Source organism: Hyaena hyaena, unplaced genomic scaffold (genome assembly GCF_003009895.1).
Source record: "Hyaena hyaena isolate Hyena2069 unplaced genomic scaffold, ASM300989v1 scaffold_1141, whole genome shotgun sequence".
In the NCBI taxonomy this organism is placed as follows: Eukaryota; Metazoa; Chordata; class Mammalia; order Carnivora; family Hyaenidae; genus Hyaena; species Hyaena hyaena.
Genome location: NW_024081774.1, coordinates 187927 through 211234, shown reverse-complemented (window position 1 = coordinate 211234; position 23308 = coordinate 187927). Strand labels below are relative to the sequence as shown.

At 34.3% G+C, this 23308-nt stretch overlaps 1 protein-coding gene and 1 pseudogene across 1 annotated transcript in view; one reads left to right on the top strand and one right to left on the bottom strand.

The window, feature by feature from the left end:
- LRP1B (LDL receptor related protein 1B) overlaps window positions 1-23308 on the bottom strand; it is a gene marked incomplete at its 5' end in the record, with an annotated part of 553279 nt that overhangs the window by 345188 nt on the left and 184783 nt on the right. The gene's annotated exons all lie outside the window — the stretch shown is intronic.
- LOC120224254 lies at window positions 16085-16574 on the top strand (annotated as a pseudogene).

The window sequence follows — 23308 nt, the reverse complement described above, 5'->3', positions numbered from 1 at the left end:
CCAATTTAAGTAATTATAAATACAGAAAACAAACCACCTGCCAAACACAACTGTAAATTAATTTTTCTAGAGCAGAAAAATTTCATGAAGTTGATGCATATGAGATATTCTCTGCCACTTTCAACAAAGTTCTACAAGACAAATATGAAATTAGTCTGAAAGTAGATGACAAACAAGTGGAAAGAAAAACAACTTTGATAAAGTAAGCTTTTTTGCCTGAGATCTAAAATTTAAATTAATTGAGAGACCTGTTTTTGTGCCTCTCAGGGATAAGAGTGCTAATTGAGAGCAGTTTTAAGCAACAGAAAGAGAGTATTACCTTATCAAACTAGAAGACAAAGGCACTGAGTCATTCATAAGGACTTTTCATCAAGTTCTCTCAAACAGTGAGAGATGCAGGCCACTAATAAAGATCAGATAAAGTGTTACATTCACAACCAAGTGTTCTCTCCACGTATTATCAAGGTGGGGAATGGGGATTGAGAAAGGTTTAGAAAGATAAATACTGACAGAGATACTGAGAGAGGGAGGGAGAAAAGAAAAACACAGAAAGTAAAATATAAGACTTCAGACTTAAAAATTGTACCTATTCAAACTCTTTGGTTATATTTCCTCGTACAATAAATTTCCAAATTTGCAAAGTTCAAACATTTGATAACACTATGTGTTGACAATAGTAAAGAAAATGGGTGTTATTCTCATACTATCATTTATATTGTTAATTAGTAAAGATAATTATATATGCCCTCCAACTCAAAAATTCTATTTCTAGGAGTTTATATCACAAAACACCATACAGGGACAAAAACACTTATGTATGCAAATATCAAATGCTACATTGTTTGTGGAAAGCATTTTAAATGGCCTAATTTTTATGTATAAAAATGTTAACCAAATTATGCCACATTCATAAAATGGAGTACTATGTAATTGTCTTAATAATAAGACAGATCATAGATACTGATATAAAACAAAGTTTTGTGTCATCCTTAGTCTAAAAAATCATTATTTCAGAACTATATAAACACATTCACACATATTTTCTATGCAGAAAAATTATATGCCATATACGTCTCTGAAACGGGACTAAAACTTACTATAAAGTCTTCTCTGAGAAGTGGATTTTGTTTATACAATTAATATCTTTACATAACAAAAACACAGCAAGGTAATATAAAGGAAAAAAAAGCACTGGCAACATTAAAACTCTCTTCTTCAAGTATAAAACCACAATAATAGGGAATGTGGCAAGGATAGCAAATAAATAGGGACACATTGAACACAGTAATCACAGCATAGTCAAACTCTGGAAGCAGACTGGTTGGGCTGTCCATTTCCTGGTTACCTGACTCATATGAGTAGAATTCAGTTAAGACCAGCTACTAAAATAGTAGAGCAATGGTTCTCAAAGTGTGGTTCATAGATCAGCATTAACTAGAAACCTGTAAGAAATGCAAATGCTCAGGCCTTATACCAAATCTACTTAATTAAAAACTTTGAAATTAGTGCCTGGCAATCTCAGTTTTAACAAGTCCTCTAGGAAATTCTGATGCATGATAAAGTTTGTGAATCACTATAGGAGGGCATAGTGAATAGGAATAAAGGATTAGACTTCTAGTTTCAGTCCCTATATATAGAGTGCTTGAAAGATATCATTCACTTCTGTACAATAAAAGCTGAACAAACTGAAAATCAAGCACTTCTCTGGCACTGATCATAAAACAGACATGACAGGGCAAGCCACAACCCTGAAACCTGGAGGCAAAGGAACATACAGATAAGCAGAGCTGACACAAGCTATAGAAATCATAAACTTGTAGGAGCATTTAACTTTGATGAATTGTTGAATTTGGAATGTGGATTAGAGTAAGAGTGAGAAACTTCTGCAAGCTGTGGCCTTGGGGGGTATCCACATTCGTGTGGGTTTTACTCCTCAGAACATTAGCACATTCTCATGGTAAAGGACCCAGGAAAACCTTCATATTTCTGACAGTGGTGAGATAGGGGTGGAGAGAGGTAGCCCTTTAAAATATGCTCAGAGAGAGGTGCCTGGGTTGCTTATTTGGTCAAGTTTCCAACTCTTGGTTTCAGCTCAGGTCATGATCTCACAGTTTATGGGATCTAGCCCTGGCTCAGGTTCTGTACCGACAGTGTGGAGCCTGGGTTCTCTCTCTCTCTCGCTCTCTCTGCCCCTCCCCTGCTTGCTCTTTATTTCTCTCAAAATAAATTTTAAAAATTTAAAAAGAAGTAAAATATGCCCAAAGCATTCTCAATTATAAAGATTCATTCAGAAAGAGGAAAGAACTCTCTAGGGACTTATCCAATGTGGGGAAAGAGAAATTGCCCAACTCTATCTCCCCTACGTTTCCTATCTCACCTAAGTGTGGGTGGGCTGAATGAACCTAAGGAATCCTTGTGAAGGTCATAGCCCAGCGACAGAGACCCACGAAAGACTGAATCAGAACCACAGGATTATAGAATGTTTGCCCCGCATCAGTGGAGCTCCAGTATAATAGTGGATTATATCTGAAAGAGCTGCCAGTCAGACTTTGTTTAAGGAGGAATTATTAGGGAAAACCAAAGAAAACAAAAAAGACAAAAACAAGGACACTAGAGGAAATTTAAGCCTCAGACACCTAAAGTTACACCAAACAATGCACATAGCTTGGCTTCTAACCAAATTAATAAAACCTCATGCTGAAGGCCTCTTCAGGCCAGTTCCTATTACCTGATACACTCTGTCCAGCTTTCAATAAAAATTTGCAACACATGCTAGAAGGCAAGGAAAAATATAGCCTGAAGACACAGAACATGCACAACAATCAAAATAAGATATGGCAGAAAATTGGGAATTATTTATTTGACTGGAAATTTACAATAATAATAATTAATTAGTTAAGAGCCCTAATGACAAAACAAACAAACAAACAAACACAACCCTGAAGAACAGATGGGTAATGCAGAGACATAAAAACTATAAGAATTAAAAATAAATGTTGAAATAAAAAATACTGTAATGTAAATAAAGACTTCATTTGATGGGCTCATCAAGAGACTAGATAATATCTGATGAATAAATCAGTGAGTTAGAAGACATGTCATTAGAAACTTTCCAAGCTAAATGCAAATACTAAAAGAATCCATATTTAATAGAATATTCAAGAACTGTGGGGTAATTTCATGTGGTGTAATGAACACATAAGAGAAGAAATGAGATTAGATAACAAAGAAATCCTTGAAATAATAATGATGTGAATTTTCCAAAATTAATGAAAGACACAGAAACACAGTTTGAGGAAGCCCAGAGAACACTAAGCAGAATAAATACTACAAAATCTGTACTTAGACATATCACACCCAAACTGCAGAAAACCAAACATAAAGAGAAGAGCTCAAAAATCTGCAAAAGAAAAAAAAAATCTTATCTAAAGAAGACCAAACTAAAACAATTATGTTACACTTTTTATTAAAAACTATGCATGAAAAAAAGAATGGTGTGAAATATCTCATATTTAAAATAATAATAATAAAAAAAAAACTTATACCAGCCTAGAATTTTACATTTGGTGAAGTTATTTTTCAAAAGTAAAGGAATATTAGACTTTTCAAATAGACAAAAAAAGATTAAGCATTGGCATGGAACTGTCTGCAAAAATATTAAAAAGTTCTCCTGGAATAACAAAAACCATATAGGTCAAAAACTTAGATCTATATACCAAAAAAGGAGTCAAATATAGCATAAATGAAAGTGAAATAAAATCTTTCATTTCACTTATTCTTAATTGAGATAATAACTAACTTTTTTCCAAAAAATTGTTTATAGCATATGGATAAGTGAAATGACAGCAATTTTTTTTAATGTTTATTTATTTATTTTTAGAGAGAGAGCAAGAGAGTGCAAGTGGGGGAGAGGGGAGGAGAGAGAGGGAGAGAGAGAGAGAGAGAGAAAGAGATAGAGAGAGAATCCCAAACAGGCTCTGCAGAATCCGAAGCAGAGCTCAATTCCTTGAATCATGACCTGAGCTGAAATCAAGAGTCAGACGTTTAACTGACTGAGCCACCCAGGTGTCCCAGGACAGCAATGCTTTAAGGCATAAGAAGGAAGAATTGGGATAACTCTACTATAAGAAACTTGCACTACAGGAGCGTATGGGTGGCTTAGTTCATTGAGTGTCAGACTCTTGATTTTGGCTCAGGTCAAGACCCCAGTCATGGGTCTTGGGATCAAACCCAGCTTGGGCTCCCCAGTGAGTGTGGAGTCTGCTGAAGATTTTTCTCTCCTCCTCCTGTGCCCCTCTCCCCGACTTTCTAGCAGTCTCTCTCTCTTTAAAATAAATATATATTTTTATTTTAAAAAAAAAGGAATAAAGAAAAGCTGCACTCTTCCAACAGAACAGTACAGTGTATCTGAGAGTGGACTTAGATCGGTTGTAAATATATATTGCAAACTATCAGAAAACAACAGAAAATATAAAAATAAGTATCATTAATATGCTAAGATAAAGGGAAAATGGAATATAAAATGTTTCCTTAAAATAAGAAGAGGGGACATATGGATGGCTCAGTCAGCTAAGCTTTCAACTTTGGCTCAGGTCATGATCTTGTGGTCCCTGAGTTCAAGCCCCATGATGGGCTCTGTGCTGACAGCTCAGAGCCCGGAGCCTGCTTCAGATTCAGTCTCCCTCTCTCTCTCTCTGCTCCTCCCCCATTCACACTGTCTCTCAAAATTGAAATAAGTGTTAAAATTTTCTAAACAGAAGTGGAGAAAATTTGATAATTTAGATGAAAAGAACAGTTCCTTGAAAGACACAAACTACAAAAACTCACATTTTAAAAAAAAATCAATAATCTACAAAAGAAGATGCATCAGCAAAAATCTCTGAAAAAAGAAAGCACTAGACCCAGATGGTTTCACTAGTGAATTCTACTAAATATTAAACAATAAAATTTTATCAAATCTCTACAATCTCTTCCAGAAAATAGAAGCAGAGGCAATATGACTCACAATCTATTCTACGAGGCCAGTGTTACCTTAACACCAGAAATGGATAAGGTATTACAAGAAAAAAAATACTGCAGATATACATTTCTTATGAACTAGGCTGTAAAAATCATCAACAAAATATTAGCACATCAAATACAACAATGTATAAAAAGAATTACGCACTACAACCAAGTGGGATTTATTCCTGCCACACAAGACTGGTTCAACACTTTTACATCAATTAATGTAATCCAGCACATCAGCTGACTTTTAAAGACTGCATCCATTGATGCAGAAAAAGCCTTTGACAAAATCCAACACCCATTCATGATAAAATATCTCAGCAAACTAAAAATAGAGAGAAAAGCCCTCAATTAGATAAAAGACATCTTCAATAAATCTATAGCCAACATAAATATTCCCCCAAGTAGAAGTATTCCTATTAATTTATATAAATACCTCCTTCAAGAAAAGGGAGCAAACTCCTCATTTCTTAGATTAGACTGTGTATAATGACTACTGTCCAAGGTGCAGATAAAGAAAAGGAGGAAAAATAGTGATTTTTCCAGTGGGTAAAGCTGACAAACATTATCCCAGCCAAGTAATCAAGGATAATATTAACAGTTGTAACTCATATTGATAGTATACATGCTTGATAGGATGTAATTAAAATGACTTTTTACACCTGTAGTCTTCTACTGAATTGCCAGTAACTTTGGGGTGGGGGGAACCAGACAAATCCCACTTGAGGGACATCTACAAAATACCTGACTAGTACCCCTCAAAACCATCTAGGTCATCAAAAACAAGATAAGTCTCAGAAAGTGCCACAGCCAACGAAAGTCTAAAGGAAAAAGACAACTAAATGTAAAGTGATACCCCAAATGGGATCCTGCAACAAAAAAATTATATACTACATTAAGTAAAAACTATATAAATCTAAGCAAACTATAGACTTTAGTTAATAATGATCTATCAATATGGTTCATAATTATAACAAATATTTCATCTATTAGTATTAAAGGAAACTAAGTGTGGGATATATGAGAAATCCCTTATCATTGCAATGTTTCAGTAAATCTAACAGTGTTATAAAAAAAGAAAAAAAAGTTCTAGGGGCGCCTCGGTGACTCAGTTGGTTGAGTGTCCGACTCTGGATTTTGGCTCAGGTCATGATCTATTGTTAGTTCAAGCCTAGCATGGGACTCTGTATTGACAGTATGGAGCCTGCTTGGGATTCTCTCCTTCTCACTGCCCCTCCCCCACTTATGCTCGCTCTTGCTCTCTCTCTCTCTCAAAATAAATAAATATTAAAAAAAAGATAAGTTCTATTAAAAAAAGAGTGAAATATCAATCTTGAGTTCTAGTTTATAATTTCCTATTTGAGACTATAAGCTACATTTCATCTCATGGAACCTCAATTTTCTTCAAAAGACACATTTTATAGAGCTCCTGTGCAGATTAAATGCTATGTAGATATTTTAGTAGAATGTCTCGCACATGACAAAAACACAAAAGGAAGATAATTATTATTGTAGTCAAAAAGAAGAATATGTGAATCATCTAGGGTTTCCTAGAAATAAAGAGAAATTAGTGAAGAGCTTGGTATCAGAGCAATTCCACTGCTTTAGGGCTCCAAATTTAAAACACTATTTATTACATTATTGTTATTGTTATTATTCATTGATTATCCACTTTTATTTTAATGTAACAGATACGAATTACAGAACTGTTTTTTGGATAAGGCTTGTAATAACTTTAGAGCTGAGGTAATTGAATTTCATTATAAAGGCACTCACAGAAATAAATTTTTCCATTGGTCAGAATGGCACACTTTGCCACCTGTAGTCTGAGTTTTATATCTTAAATTAGATACTATATTCTATAACTTTATTACAATAGATGGAAACATTATTGGGTAAGTTACTACTCATGATGAAGAATATGGTACACATAAGTAAAAAATGATGAGTTTCATATTTTTGTTGTCTGGAATTACATATATATATAATTTATTTTATACTTTAATAATTACGTATATATGAAGCCAATTAAGACACTTGATTAGTAATTTAGCAGAATTTACTCCTTTATTTGATCGTGAAATGACATGTTGAACACCATATATCTGGCAAGTCATGGTCAATCCTCTTCTCCCTGAATCTATTTTAGGTAATTCTTGGTAATCTACACTATCTTTCCAGCCTGGTCATTTATCTGAGGGTATTGAAAGCATAAATAAATTTCCAGTTCACAAGTATTTTAAACAGAACTGAGATCAATGTAGTCCCACTGTTAGAAGAAACAACCTCTGGCAGCCAATATTCTGCAAATAACTGGCTCTGAGCTGAGATTATTGCAGCCAATATATTAGATGAAACTAGGAGCTTTGTGAGCCACTTTGAAAAATAGTCTTTCACAATCAAGAAATTTGCTCTAGATTGCACCTGCAAAAATCAATATTGATTCTTGTATAAAGCTTCTTGAACCCTTAGCATGGAAGAATCAATATCTTTGGCCGATTATGTATAGTAGCATGGCACACAATATACAGTTAATTCAATAATAAGCATTAATCCCAGGTCAGGAGACATTCATCAGTTAATGCTTTCATGAAAGCAATTCTCAAACGTGCTGCATAAAGCATGGCCAAAATAATGTTGAGGTCACTGTTGGGAATAAACACAATTTCCATTATACTATTCTTTTATAAAAGAAAATATAATAGAAACTAAAAAATATAATAGAAAATTCATGCATTTAATTACTCATTATAGATGTGTTAGTATTTTCTATATTCAAGTCATGTTGTAAGGTAATAAAGTCACAGTATAAATCCCAATGCCTATTTTTTAGGAGCCATGATATATATCATGTTATATATATAGTGATATATATATATCTGTTTTCTATGTATCTATATCGTCATATATAGTATATGTATACCAATCACTATATAGTGCCTACTTATTTAAAAATATACCACATTCTCCTCCATCATTTATAATAATGCTTTTTTTTTTAAAAAAAATAATGTTTATTTACTTTTGAGAGAGAGAGAGAGAGAGAGAGAGAGAGAGGCAGGCAGAAAGAAAGGTAGACATAGAATCCGAGCAGTTTCCTGGCTCCAAGCTGTCAGCACAGAGCCCGATGTGGGACTCAAACTCAGAAACTGTAAGATCACGACCTGAGCTGAAGTTGGACACTTAACCAACTGAGACACCAAGGTGCCCCTATAATAATGCTCTTATACATAAAATTCTCTAAAGAAAGTTAAGGTAACTGAAAATATCATTAATTACGTGTTCAATTAAAAATAATTATGATAGTAAAACAAACAACATTGTACAGTATTGTTGTAATGAGTTCAGTTTAAGAAGCTAAAGTTCCTTGAAGTCTGGGAATTAATGTATTAGCTGCAAACAGAGTCTAGTTTTCTTCAGCATTCTATAGAAAAAGCATTTTATTTATTTGGTGGAAAAGACTCAGCATGACTCTGATACTGCTTGCTGAAATCGAAAGCCACTTGGTTGAGAAAATAATCCAAGGAATGGACAGAACCAAAAGTCTTATGGAAAATAAGAACTAAACTTCGGATCTGACTCACAAATAGCTTCTTTTATTTATTAATGGCTTTGGATAAAACAGTGAAATGTTCCTCAGAAACAACTATAAAGTTACAGAATTCCTATTAAAGATGCAAAGTAGATATGCCTCTATCAACATAAATGGCAATTTCAATAACTGTAAGCCTCCTTTCAATGACCCACATCAAGAGGAGGACTTGGGGAGTACACAACTTCTGATTCTGCACTTGGATACGTTTAGAGATTTTTCTTCAGAACTATCTAACACAATTTTTTTCTTCACACTTTTCTGTACATAAAAAGATGATGTCAGCTGTTAAACAAGTCAAATTGCTTCCAAGCTATATCTTTAGCCCCAAAGCACTTCTGCTTATGCATGAAGGTCATTGTAGAATCAGATCCTTTCCTCAGTATGTTGTCTATCATTCAGTTCTCCTCCTCACTGGGAATTTAGTGTGGATCTGACAACAGGTGCCACTGCTGTAGACCTTCCTGGACACCAGCAGGAAGCGCCTGCTGCAGCCTCACAGAGAAGACAGACCTGGTATTGCTTCCTCTCCTTCACCCTTTAGCTGCTGTGGCATGGCGTTTTATTAAATTTGTTTCATTAAAATTGTAAATTCCAGCAACACTTTGACACTGGGACCTTCTCAAAATCCAATTAAATATATCAATCTCAGATCCAGTAAAATTTGACCGTACTGAGAAAGTGCTTACAAAAGTCATCTAACACCAAACTTTGAAAATTAATCCTCAATTATTTATAATCAAGACATTAACATTTGGGGGGACCTGGGTGGCTTAGTTTGTTAAGTGTCCAACTTCAGCTCAGATCATGATCTCACAGTTTATGGGTTTGAGCCCACATCAGGCTCTGAGATGGTGGTGCAGAACCTGCTTGGGATTCTCTCTCTCTCTCTCTCTCTCTCTCTCTGCCTGTCACCTGTGCTCTCTTTCTCTCCAATAAGTAAACTTAAAAAAATGAAAAATGAAACATTAGCATTTGGCTTACTCTTCTAGAAAAGAAGTCATAAATACAACCACAGATACCTGCCTCATATGTAGAGTGATGTATTCAAGCATGAGTTTATAATTTTAAAAGACTTCTAAAGAAGTGTGGTATGAATTAAAGTTACAATATCTCAGAGCTGATAGTGAATCTTCCTGAATGTCTCAAAGACAGATTTTTTCTTTCACTTTGTTTATAATTTTATTGTGCATCATGCTGTAGTATAAATACAACAAAACTCTGACTATAAAGTGAATCATATTAATGCTCTCTAAAGCACGGTGATGTGCCTAGTGGTTATAAGCATGGACTAGCATTTTTGGAGGGACATGCTCCAACTCACTTTATTGTCACAACCACTATGTAAGTAGGTGGAATTGTTGTCCCCAATTTAAGGAAAAGGAGCCTTAGACAGGTCAGGCAATTCAATGGTAAGGCTGGGATTTAAACCCCATGCATGATGATTTAATGTGTGGTTATCTGCAACAGAAAATGGCACAGGGTGATGTACGAAAAGATTAAATTCTCTGAGAGTGAGAAATATTAAATACCTATCACCTAGCATCATATTTCAAAGGTAGTAGATCTCTGATATTTTTTTCCTGAATAATGGTATGTTTGATTAAATGAAAAACTGGAAGTAACTGTCTGCCATACTGGCTAGAGTGTGACATAAGTGATTTCTTCACAATTTTAACTGGTCGTTGGGTTTGAGAACTGACACTACTGGTGCACTCTACAAGCACGTGTGAATGATTATATAAATAGTCATTCTACTCTCTCTCTCTCTATAAATCATTACATATTTTATATTTTGTGTCAAAGTATATTATATCCTTTGATCAGGTGTTTAGCATCTAAATATTTTCCCCAGTAAGGAAAAAAATTCCCTTAAGTTTTCTCCTGATCATTTCTTATTATTGTCCAAAATGTCTTTGAGGAAAATATTATGAATTGCAACTTTAATAATTATTTATTTAAAATAATAATCATTTTGATCTCATATTTTCTGGCCACTAGCAGAACATTTTTGAGACACTGCAGGATCCTAAGGCTTCCCTCTCCAGAACTTCTGCTGTAATGCAAATGCCAGGCTCACTGTGCATAAATAATTATGCTGGTTTGGTTAAATGGCACTAACAGCTCATGAGCTTCATTTTGACAGACAAATTTGAAATACGATGCTTTCTTATTTCAGTATCTTCACAGTGCTTACTGCATTCTTAAATTACACAGGGTGATACCCTGAGCTACAGTAATTCTAAAAAGTAGTATGGCAGTTCTACTTTCCTTTTCTTCAGTCTAGAAAGCAGAGTAAACTAAAACAAGGCCAGATGATTTTGTACTTCCCCAAACCCTACAGAAGCTTCTAATTTTATTTAGAATAAATATAAAGCCCTTCCTATGTTGGCAAGATCCAGGATGGTACGGCCTCCAATAATCATTCTGACCTAAACAATTCTTATTTCCCCCTTGCTCTCTCTGGCTATGTTGGCTTTCTTGCTTCCTCTTGATTTCTCAAACATTCTTCGATCTCAGGGCCTTCACACTTGTCATCCATCTTTCTGGAACATTCATTCCTCAGCTCTCCTCATACCCTGGAGTTTCCTGCTCAGATGTTACATCCTTCAAGAATACTTCACTGATCGCTCTGTTTAAAATAGCACCATTTACTTCTATATAGATCTTTCCTTTGTCCTGTGTCTTTTGCTTTAAAAATTTTGTAACAATTTGATGAATATATCTAATTCAGTTTACTGTCTCCTGCACTATAATGTGAGCTTCGATACAGCAGGAAGTTATACAGTGCTTTACCCCCAGGTCCCATAAGAGAGAGACTAACATGATATAGAAATATACTAAGTATTTGTTGTATGAATAAAATAATGAATTAATGAAAAAAACCTGTTCTGCACATTTTCTAAACACTATCTTTTATTTCTGCAAACAAAGAATTATCATCCGCATGTTATGGATGGATCTTGTATTTGTTGCTAATCTTTTTGTTAATGCAGTATATAAATATATAGTCATGTATTCTTATTTACCAAGACCGTTTTAATGTGAAACTTGAACTATTCAAGAGTCTTCAGTATAAAACTTCAAGGAAAGACAAAATTACAATTTGTCATCTATGCTAACCACAAATTGCAGTGCTCAAATGGATACTAAAAATCTGTAATCTAAGTAGCAAAGACTTTTGCAGATGGCTGTTCTTTTTATGAAATTTAAATCTTGGAACAATGACTGATAGTATAGAGGGAAATTAGCCTTCCCAAGATTTCACAAGTTCATGAAAGCCTTATTCTTTAATAAGCGATGGCAATGAAAACAAAACAAAACAAAAAGTTCTTATTGTGGTAGAAATCTAGATTTTTTTAGAATAAAATGTTTTACTTTTAGGTGTCTGTTTGATTCCCTTGAAAACAGAATAAAAATCTTTCAACATCTGGATGTCAAAGGATGCACTTACCAGAATAAAACTTTCTAAGATTTTCCAAAGTAACCATTAAATTCCATTAACTTCTATGGAAAATATCACAGCTGGATCTCCTAACATTATGGTGATTTTATTCTCTCACTCTCTCAAAATACTTAAGGGATCTCAAAAAATATTCTTTTTTTTTTTTAATGTTTGTTTTTATTTCTGAGAGAGAGAGAGACAGAGAGAGAGAGAGAGGAGAGAGAGAGAGAGAGGCAGGCAGGCAAAGAGAGAAGGAGACACAGAAACAGAAGCAGGCTCCAGGCTCTGAGCTGTCAGAAGATAGCCCAACATGGGGCTCAAATTCACAAACCCTGAGATCTTGATCTGGGCCAAAGTCAGATGCTTAACTGACTGAGCCACCCAGGCGCCCCACAAAAAATATTCTTAAAGTCGTAGCCCATGTCATCTGTTTTACTAGACTATAAGCTCTGTGAGGTCAGGGACCTTGAGTGTCCTCTTCTGCACTGAACTTCTAGCATAAGCATGGTGCCTATGTGAAGTTACGCATAAAATATTATGTCTTTACTTCTTTGTAACTGACCTTTTTCTCTGTATCAAAGGCATACATATGGCAACATGTATGGAGCTAGAGAGTATTATGCTAAGAGAAATAACTCAGAGAAAGACAAATACCATATGATTTCACTCATATGTGGAATTTAAGAAACAAAACAGATGAACATATGGGGGAAAGAAAGAAAAGAAAAGAAAAGGAAAGGAAAGGAAAGGAAAGGAAAGGAAAGGAAAGGAAAGGAAGGAAGGAAGGAAGGAAGGAAGGAAGGAAGGAAGGAAGGAAGAAAGAAAGAAAGAAAGAAAGAAAGAAAGAAAGAAAGAAAGAAAGAAAGAAAGAAAGGCAAACCAGGATACAGCTTTTTAACTACTGAGAACAAACTGAGGGTTTTGGAAGGGAGGTAGGGGGGATGGGTTAAATAAGCGATGAATTAAGGAGAGCACTTGTTATGATGAGCAGTGGGTATTGTATGCAAGTGATAAGTCACTAAACTGTACCCCTGAAACTAATATTAAACTGTATGTTAACCAGAATTTAGATAAAACCTTGAAAAAATTAAGTTGTTTATGAGTAAATACAATGAGAAAAAAGAGTTAATGCTTAGTTTTTACTTTTAAAAATAAACTTTGAAGTTTACATATATTTCTAAAAGCCAAACCTAAAACACTGTATAAACTACACTTAATTGGAAAAAAAAAATCAAGGATCAAGAACAAATGCAGCAAATTAACTTGTCATAACAAGAGATTTGAAAGATAATTAAAAATAAATAGATTAGCTAAACTCTAGATGATCTAATAAGTGTTATTGATTCTTGCAAAGGAGGCGAGTGACCTAGACCTTCGCAGAGGTTTTTGGAACTGGAGATAAGGTCTGTCCATCTGGATTGACCAGAGAATGAGCATTGAGAATCTCCTCCACATCTCCACACATTTGCTTTGCCATTTCTTCTCTGTATCAAAGAGCCCTTTGAAAGCAGGTCTAATACCTATTGACCTTCCTTTGCCATCCAGTGTTACCTGTACTGAATAGTTACTTCATCTGCTCAGCTGATCCTGCGGCTGGCACCCATGCATCATCCAGGGAAGTGTGTGCTCTGAGATTTTGGTGAGTCCTGTCTGAACTGCCCACATGGACATCTAACTTCAATGTCCCCAGATACGTCTAGGCCCTAAAGTAAAGAAAGATAGGGTCTTGGAGGATCCTGTGGATTATGGTAATGTGGAAGAGAAACTTGAATCTTTAATACCTGGTAAAATCAGAAAGCAAGAAAACTCACCACCAGTGTATCTCACATACAAAAGGGATTAAAAGTATTTCCTGAATATTTAGGGCATATCTTCTTTTTGTGTCTACTTTTTACAACATTTTTTTTTATTTTATATTCCGTCTTATAAAAATGTTTTAAGGTGGCTATGAGTGCTTGTGTTTTATGCTGACTAAATATGTACATATATAGTGTTATCTACCTTAATTTAGCAGAAAAGATAAATATGATTTTTACACTTAAAGCCTATAACACAGCTGACTTTTACAATTCTGAATACCAAATAAGTAAAATGATGTCCCTTTCCCCTGAATAGAGAGAAATATATACATTTAGGGTTTCCTACCTCTTCTCCATGTTGGCATTATATTAGATAATATCACAAACCTTTTCCTCTGAACATTTTTTCTTAACACCTGGCATTACTAAGGTGGCCAAATCACAAAAATTGCTCTCTGGCTCTACTCCATTGTTCATATTCTCCCATCAATTAAAAAAAAGCTATCTTGACCACCTCTTCTTCATAAGGCACTAGGAAAGATGTGGAAGAAATCCTGTTTTGAAGAACAGAATAAACATGTGTATAAAAGTCGTTTTTATTATTATAATGCATAATGCTTAAATGACAGAATAAGAATGTAATCTGATTGCTGGCAGTTACTACATTATTTATATGACTGCTATTAAAATGTGAATTTCAAAAATACAATGGCAAGCTAATGTGAACAAAGGTAACCTAGTGAGGCCTTAGAAACCCTCCTGCTTGCTTAAAATGAAAAAGAAAACAATATGCTTCTCTTTTGCGTAAAATACAGTAATCCCAGTGTTTTTATCTTCTCACAGAGAAATTCATCAAAATCACACAACTTTGCTACCTACTCATTAATGAATATACATGATCACAGTTTCAATGTGCAATGTTCATAGATACTGTGCATATTAGAACATAATATATTGTATGTTCCATTGTGTGTTTTGAGGTTCCATAACCTCAGAGAGATTGTGAATCATATTAGTCAACAGTTTTATCTAATGTCAGAGAAAGGGAGGAAGGTTAAGAGGTAGGAGGTGGTAGATGTATGTCCAAAATAGTGTTGTGTACATTGTAGACATTTTTCATATAGGCTATATTTACTAAAGTACATTGGATCTTGGACTTTTCAGAATTTTCAGTTCCTCCGGTAACATTTGTAAATTCATTTTGCAGCTTTGCTCTTTTTTTTCCCTGCATGCTGATACCCCAGCTGTTTGATCTTCTGCTATTACTTATTTCAAAAGCATCTGAGCTTAAAACGATATAACTGGTCACAAAGCTGAGTGCCAGGGCACTGATGTATACCCTAGGTTATATAAGCAGCCAATAACCTACATTCCCATAAGAGTATATTGATCATATATGAAGGTGCAAGAACTCTGTCATTTTTCCTCATCTCTTCCTATATTAGGCAGATTAAATATTACTATAAAATTATTAAAATAAAAGTCATTGTTATGCCTTTGTGCTGTTTATTTTCAAAAGGACACATAATAGCATTAGTCATTACATTTTGATCAAACACAGGGCTACGCTGTACAAACTGCTCTGATCTAGTATATGACCCCATGTTCTCTGCCACAATGAATTAGGTGTTTGAATGTTTACAGAGATTCTAAAGCATCCACTCAAGATAAGTATTCTTTGTCCTTTGTTTTCTAATCTAAGTACAAACTTCTTTGGTTTAAAAAAAAAAAATGCTGAAATATTTTTGAACTGCTTCCTGTCAAAGGTGTTAAGCATAAAATCATCCTCATAATTACTTACTGGATTTCCACATCTGTTGCACATTTATTTGCAAACGTTATTTGGTATCATTATGACCTCTCCATTGATCTACTATTTTCCCTTTCAGCCAACCCTGATTTCATTTCTAACCAAACAGAAACCAAAGCAAATTATTTCCAGAATGCTTTTGTGAACAACTTATAAATCTTTCTCTATACTTTCTATTTGCCTATGTTTAATCATAGGACCAGATTATTGGATCCAGCAGGATTCAATATTACTTCTGGAGAAAATCATACACTCATATAGTGGCTCCCTAGAAGTCCGTACTTGGGTTTAATCATTGTGCATAAGCTTAAAGACATGGAGACAACTTGCTTTCAAGTTCCAGTTGTAATCTTGAGATGTATGGCTTGATTCAGATTTGGTTATAGGCCTTGCAAACACTGCCACTTGGGTGCCACACATGCCTCCCCGCCATGGTCAACCCCACCATGTTCTTCAACATCTCTGTGGGCAGTGAGCCCTTGGGCTGGGTCTCTTTCCAGCTGTTTGCAAAGTTCCAAAGACAGCAAGAACTTTTGTTCTCTGAGCACTGGGGAGAAAGGATTTGGTTATAAAGATTCCTGATTTCCTGCAATTTATGTGTCAGCGTAGTGGCGTCACATGCCATAATGGCACTGGTGGCAAGTCCATCTATGGGGAGAAATTTGATGATGAAAAGTTCATCTTGAAGCAAATGGATCCTGGCATCTTGTCGATGACAAATGTTGTACCCTAAACAAATGGTTCACAGTTTTTCATCTGGACTGCCAAGGCTGAGTGATTGGATAGAAAGTATGTGGTCTTTGGCAAGGTGAAAGAAGCATGAATACTGTGAAAGCCATGGAATGCTTTGGGTCCAGGAATGGCAAAACCATGAAGAAAATCACCATTGCAGACTGTGGACAATCTAATAAATGTCATTGACTTGTGTTTTATTTTAACTACTAGGCCAATCCTTCTGTAGTTAGGAGAGCACCACTTTACCCCCATCTACTTGAAATATCCTATACTCTTTTTGTTCTTGATGCAGTTCCATGGGTTCCATATTTTCCTTACTTCTCTCCAAGCCCAGCTAGATTGCAGAGTTAAATTTAAGAAATATACTTATGAAAATAAAAACAAAACAACAACAACAAAAGAATTTATCTGCTAACCTGCAAAATTGGAAATGATACTCCCTCTTGAAAATGCAAAAATTTTAATTAAAAAGATATGTGATGGAGGCATAAATTCATTTTTCCCATATCAGATTCAATCCAGGAAACACATTTTTGGTGAATGTTTAAGAACTGTTTGGGGCACCTGGGTGGCTTAGTCGGTTAAGCGTCCGACTCTCGCTTAGGTCATGATCTCGAGGTTCCTGGGTTCGAGCCGCGCATCGGGCTCTGTGCAGACTGCCAGCTCAGAGCCTAGAGCCTGTTTCAGTCTGTGACTCCCTCTCTCTCTGACCCTCCCCTGCTCACGCTGTCTCTCTCTCTCTCTCCTAGAAATAAAAACATTAAAAAAAAAACTTTCAAAAAAACACAAACTGTTTAACATTAATTCATGATCCCATCCCCAGGACAAAAATCCACCCCAATCCAGAAATCACAGTTGTTTGTTCCAAAAAATCCCACAGCACTGAACTTGACTTTTTTTTCAAGCTGATACCTATCAAGAATCCTCTAACAGAAATCTCCAGGAAAGAATGGAAGCATGGTCACATCTCTTCTCTACCTGAGTGGCACTGGTATACCTCTACAGTCAGGTCCATGACATTAACTCAATTAACTAGGGATGATAACTAAAACCACAAAAGTAAACATTACAATAGGTTAAAACTTTACTTAAGAGTTGCATCTTGTTAACAAGCCTGAAAAATATAAATATTGATCCTCAAAAAAATTAGATGCCAGCAACACAATCAGAACAAAATAAAATGAACATTGACTTCTATAGTAAAATCTGAATTTGACAGAAAAATTAAGACTTCATGATAAAATTAAGATCAACAATTTTTGACCTCGGAAATTTGATCTTGCTAAAGTTAATGACTATACATAAAAATGTATATTGTCACAATCTATAATCTATATAATTAGAATCTGAAAAATCTCAAGAATGAAATTTTCACTATGTAACTTACTTGCAAATTAACAGATCCCAACAAAATCCATTAAAGTTGAAATAAGAGTGAAAAATAATTAATATTTAAGAGCACTTGACAGAAAAGGATGGTGATTTTCTTGAAAGTTTTACATTTGTCAGAGCATTTATTAAATTACTGGTGAACATAAATCTGTAGCCAAAATATTTGACAATTTAAATGTCAGTGTGAAATGCTGGAGAGGAACTAAAACCAAAAAACAATACTCTATAGAAGCTGTAGAGTATAATGAGCAAAAGCTCAGGTTCTGATGTTTAAAATCCTGATTATAAATCTTTGCTCTACCAAACATGTAACCTTAAACAGTTATTTAATTCTTCCAGTCCTCAGTTTTTTCATCTGTAATATGATGATGATATATTCTTGCCCATCCTAGATTATAATTATAAATATGAAATGGCATACTGGCAATAAAATGCACAGTGTTGTGCTGGGTACATAATGACATTGCTACTGGGTTAAATGGATGCTTAGCATTAGACATACAGTTTACTAACTGCTTGTCTTTCCACTTTAAAAGTTTTAATATGATCAATCTTTCTCTCTTCTACCCTCCCTAACAAATGTCTCTCTTCCTTTCTATATTAATGTCTTTCCCAATATTCTTCATTTGAAACTCTCTTATCTTTTTGGATATGCTCAGTCATTTGCCCTAATTCCTGAAACTAGAGAAATGTTGCTCTTTCTTTTTCCCATATTACAGTTTCTGTACTATACATTTTTTGCTAGTTATTATATAATTTTCAGAGTCTGAGTAGATTCACAGCCTATCATCAAAGACCTGCAATATAATAATACCGACTTACTTTATGTAGTGTTCAAGACTCATAATTCTACCTACCCAAACAGACCAAGAGAGAAAATAAGTATTCCTAATGTCAGCTCTTTAGGTTTAAAGCTAGCTTTCATGGTTGTTTCTTTTAATTTCTCCTTCCTTCCTTCCTTCCTTCCTTCCTTCCTTCCTTCCTTCCTTCCTTCCTTCCTTCCTCTCCCTTCCTTCCTCTCCCTTCCTCCCTCTCCCTCTCTCTCTTTCTTCCTTTCTTTCTTTTATGGCATTCTTCTGTTTATTGCAGCATTGTTTACAATAGCCAAGATTTGGAAACAGCCCAATGTCCATCAACAGATGAATTGATAAAGAAGATACAAAAGGCCCCTGGGTGACTCAGTCTGCTAAGCATCCAACTCTTAATTTCAGCTCAGGTCATGAACTCACAGTTGTAAGATGGAGTCATGCATTGTTTCTTTCCCAGGATAAATCTTGCTAGCTCCCACAAGACAATATTTTGAAACCACAACAATAATCATTCCTACTCTGAAAGTACTTGGGTCTATTAATAAACTTTAAGAACACGGCTGGTGAATTTGACACTCACAGGCTTGAGAACTGAGTATAAAAATTACATTTTTCACTGTTTAACAATGTGTTCATTTTGGTACATCTTGTAATACATAGTTTTAATTTAGCAGATGGAGAAACTGAGGGCAGGGAGGCAAATAACTTTTCTAAGATTACACCAGTGGCAAAACCTAGATTCAGTCAGATCTACCCAATGATGCCAAAGCCCATGTACTTTTTTATATACAGCTATCTCCTCTCTTCCAGGCCCTATTCATCAATATATAGTAGTGACATATAGAGTTAGCATTTTTAAAAATTAACAAAATATAAATGTCATTATTTTTAATGCTGAAACAAAGTAACTATTTTTATTTTATAATTTACTTTGTTTAATTTTCTGTTTTTTATTGTCTGAAATAAAATTAATTTTTTCAGCACCATTCCTGGATACATATACACACATATATGTAAATGTGCATGAACAAACACACACACATACAATATGTGTAGTATAAATGTATGTGAAAGACATGCACATGTATGGATGGATGGATGTGAAGACGTATGCATATGCATGTGTGTGTGTTTGAGGTATACAGACATACCTACACATACATATCTGTCAATATACAAATATACACAAATATATATACATTGAGTCATTATTTTGGTATTTCTTGATATCTTCTAGATAAATAGAGTTATTCAGTCAGTTTTCTGCTTTGGATAAATGAAATCTGATTCTTTGAATGCTAATAGGAAAATGTGTTATAATTAAGTGAAATAATTTTCCAGTTTTTCTTTGCATTTAAATGGAGTGAAATATCTGAGAATATAAATCAAAACATGCTATATTCATTAACAGCCTGCAAAGTTAAATTCTGCCTGAAAAAAAAGTCTGCCTGTGAGTTCTTTAAAAAAAAGTACCTAAAACCTAAATGTCTAAATATGTTATTTTAGAGAAATATATTTTTAATAATATATTCATATAACTTTATGACCAATGGACACAATATGTTTGAGTGAATATTGAATAATATTTCAAAGTAGTATAAAGTAATACTAGTTCTCAATGTCAAAATATAGCAAAAGATATATATTTCAAAGTAAAATATTTAAAAGAAATTCCAGCTGCTCTCTCATATATATTAAATATCTAAGTATTCTGAGTGAATTTTTAGATCCTTAAAAATTAGTATTTAAAGAAATAATTCTGAAGAAAAGGCTTAAATGAAATTTATTATTTTTCTGGTATTATTTTTTCTATTAATTTTCTAATGATTTAAAAACAAAAAAATGAGCCCATTAATTAAAATAAATATTACTTTGATTACAGATTTCAATCAAATAGAAGATTATAGGGTATGCTTCCTTTTCCATTTCCAACTACTATTTACCAACTAGCAGAAGAGCAGTAATAGACCTTAGTTTCAAGAGAAGAAAAGTTAGACACAAAGAAATCTGTATAACAGTAAAAAAATGTTTCAAGATATAACATTTAGTTACTAATAGCAAACTAAATAGAAATTTTAGGAAACATTTTGAGAGACTGTGATTTTAGGTATCTTTAAGGATGATTCCATCTACAGGCTTAGTGAATTTTTAAAGAGCTAATATACACGCTACATGCACACAAAAACACCAAAATATACACACAAATATTCACACCTTCCAGAAGCCTTAAAATAGCTTTTTATACTCTTTATATCTTATATTTTCAGTGAGCCCTGGGGTGCACTTCAAATCCTCCTTTTTTCTATACATTTTTTTTAACATATATATATCAGAGCCTCTCATCTATTCATTTACGCAACAAATATTTATTGTCTAGTATACCTGATGAGCTGGCATGTAATATATCAACCAAACTGAAACATTTGTAAGAGTGTAAGAAGGTGTTATTAACAATCATGTCAAGTCAGCAGGTACAAAACAGAGTAGTCTTGGACAACTGTGGAGTATGGGATTTCAGTCTATATGTATCCTGGGCACAAATCATCTGTGGTCCCTGCTCTCATCAACCACACAGTCTAGGAGATAAGTTATATACAAATCAGAAAATCAATTTACAAAAATTACACACTGTGCTAAGTATCAAGAAAAAAGATATGGTGCTGAGTTGTGGCATATTGATGAAGAACGTGAGGAGCTGTGCTGTTCAGATCATTCTCTGGAAGTAATGTTTAAACTGAGAAATAAAGGATAAGAAAAATATTGACAATGGAAAGAAGAGGATGGGGTAGAAAAAGATCTTTCCAGGCAGAGGAAATCGTACATGACAAACCTAAGGTCAAAAACTTGAAGAACTGAAAGAAGTCCAATTAGACTTAAGTCTCAAGAATCACAGAGGAATGGTCTGAAATCCCATGAAACAGATTTGGTAAAGTCTTTAAAGACATAGCAAGAAGTATGAATTTTTTTTAATACAATCTAATGCCTTTAAGCAGAGAACTGATACAATCCCATTTTTAAAGCATATCACTCCGGAGACTCTATGGAACACAATTTACAGAGTTATAGACAGAAGCTGGAGACTGTCTACAGTTGTAACCAGAAGAGCAATTGTGATGATGAGCCAGGCAAGGACTCTGGCAATGGAGATGGGGGAAAATGGAATGACCCAAGATATATTTTAGAGGTAGAACTGATCAGATGGCTCACTTAAGCATCCGACTTCAGCTCAAGTAATGATCTCGTCATGAGTTTGAGCTCCATGTAGGGCTCTGTGCTGACAGCTCAGAGCCTGGAGTCTGCTTCGGATTCTGTGTCTCCTCTCTCTCTGCCCCTCCCCTGTTCATGGTTTTTCTATCCCTGTCTCTCAAAAACAAATAAATTTTAAAAAATTATAAAAGACAAAACAAACAAACAAAAAACAAGTAGTTTGAATGCTTGCTATACTGCTATCAGAATCATATTGGATCCTCTTCTCCAGATTCTTTGGGTCTATTAAACCATAAGATTTAGGGGGTCATCAAAAAAGAAAATTACAAAAGCTATATGTGCTTAAGTGACAATCAGCACTACATTTTTTTATTTCTTTAAGCCAATGGTTATCATCTGGATGGGTAAGACCTTGGTAGCAAAAGTGGAAGTATATTTTTGTTAACCTGTTTATACAATATTTTAGTAGTAGAAAAATAAAGAAATCTCAGGATAGATCATTCAATGTATTCCATAGATTTTCATGAAGTTTTTATAAATGAAGCCCATTTTTGTTTTGCATTTGTAAATAAACTACTACTTTAATGTTTCTGTCTTTTGAGAAATATGTACTTTCAAACTTTTTGTTCTGCTCTCATAAAGAGACATATATTAAAAATAAACTTTATAGGAAAAAACATTTTCCTTGGGGCAAATATTAATTCTCAGTATGCTATTCTATTGGCAAACAAAATCAAATCTTTTTTTTTTTTTTTTTTTAGTTTCTGGATACTACTTTGCATTTTCTATGTTTTCTATATAAGGCAGAGATTTATCAGAAATTTCAGAAGAGATGAAGACAATTCATCAACACTAAGAGAGAAAGAGTTTAGGTGAATCATTTTAAAGACCAGCCTGATAGCATTAAAATTTAGAGGCAATACAACTAAAGCATTTCATTAAAAGAATATACTCCGTAGGTCTAAACAGGACTAGAGAATCAGAGAAAGGGATTGTACCATTTGACTGAAGGTACATAAAAGTTGGAAGACTTGATTTAAACGGTATCGGAGGTAAATCTCTGATCCAACATCTCCCACTGAAATGACTTGGAAAGAACTCAGAAGAAAAACAAGGTAAAATTTTGCAACACTACTAAATTCTAGTAATGTTGGAAAACTTGCTCCCAACACTAAGGAAAGAAATCCTATAATTATAAGGTCAATGGGCTTGGACTAAGAAACACATCTAATAACAAGAATGTTTATGCAGAGAAAATAAGTATATTAAAGTAGAAGTTGATATGTATTGCTTTTGCAAACTCATTGTCTATTCTCTAGTTCACAAATAATAAGTCCATATAAACAGCAAACCAAGTAATCCTATATTATTATATAAATAATACTTCTTAAAGAGTATCTTAACCCCATTTCCTTATTTATGGTCTTTAATATTTATTTTTCTTCAACCACTCCAGGAAGCAACTGAACAACATAGCAGTGCAGTTAGGAAATGAAAACTGGCAGAAATCAT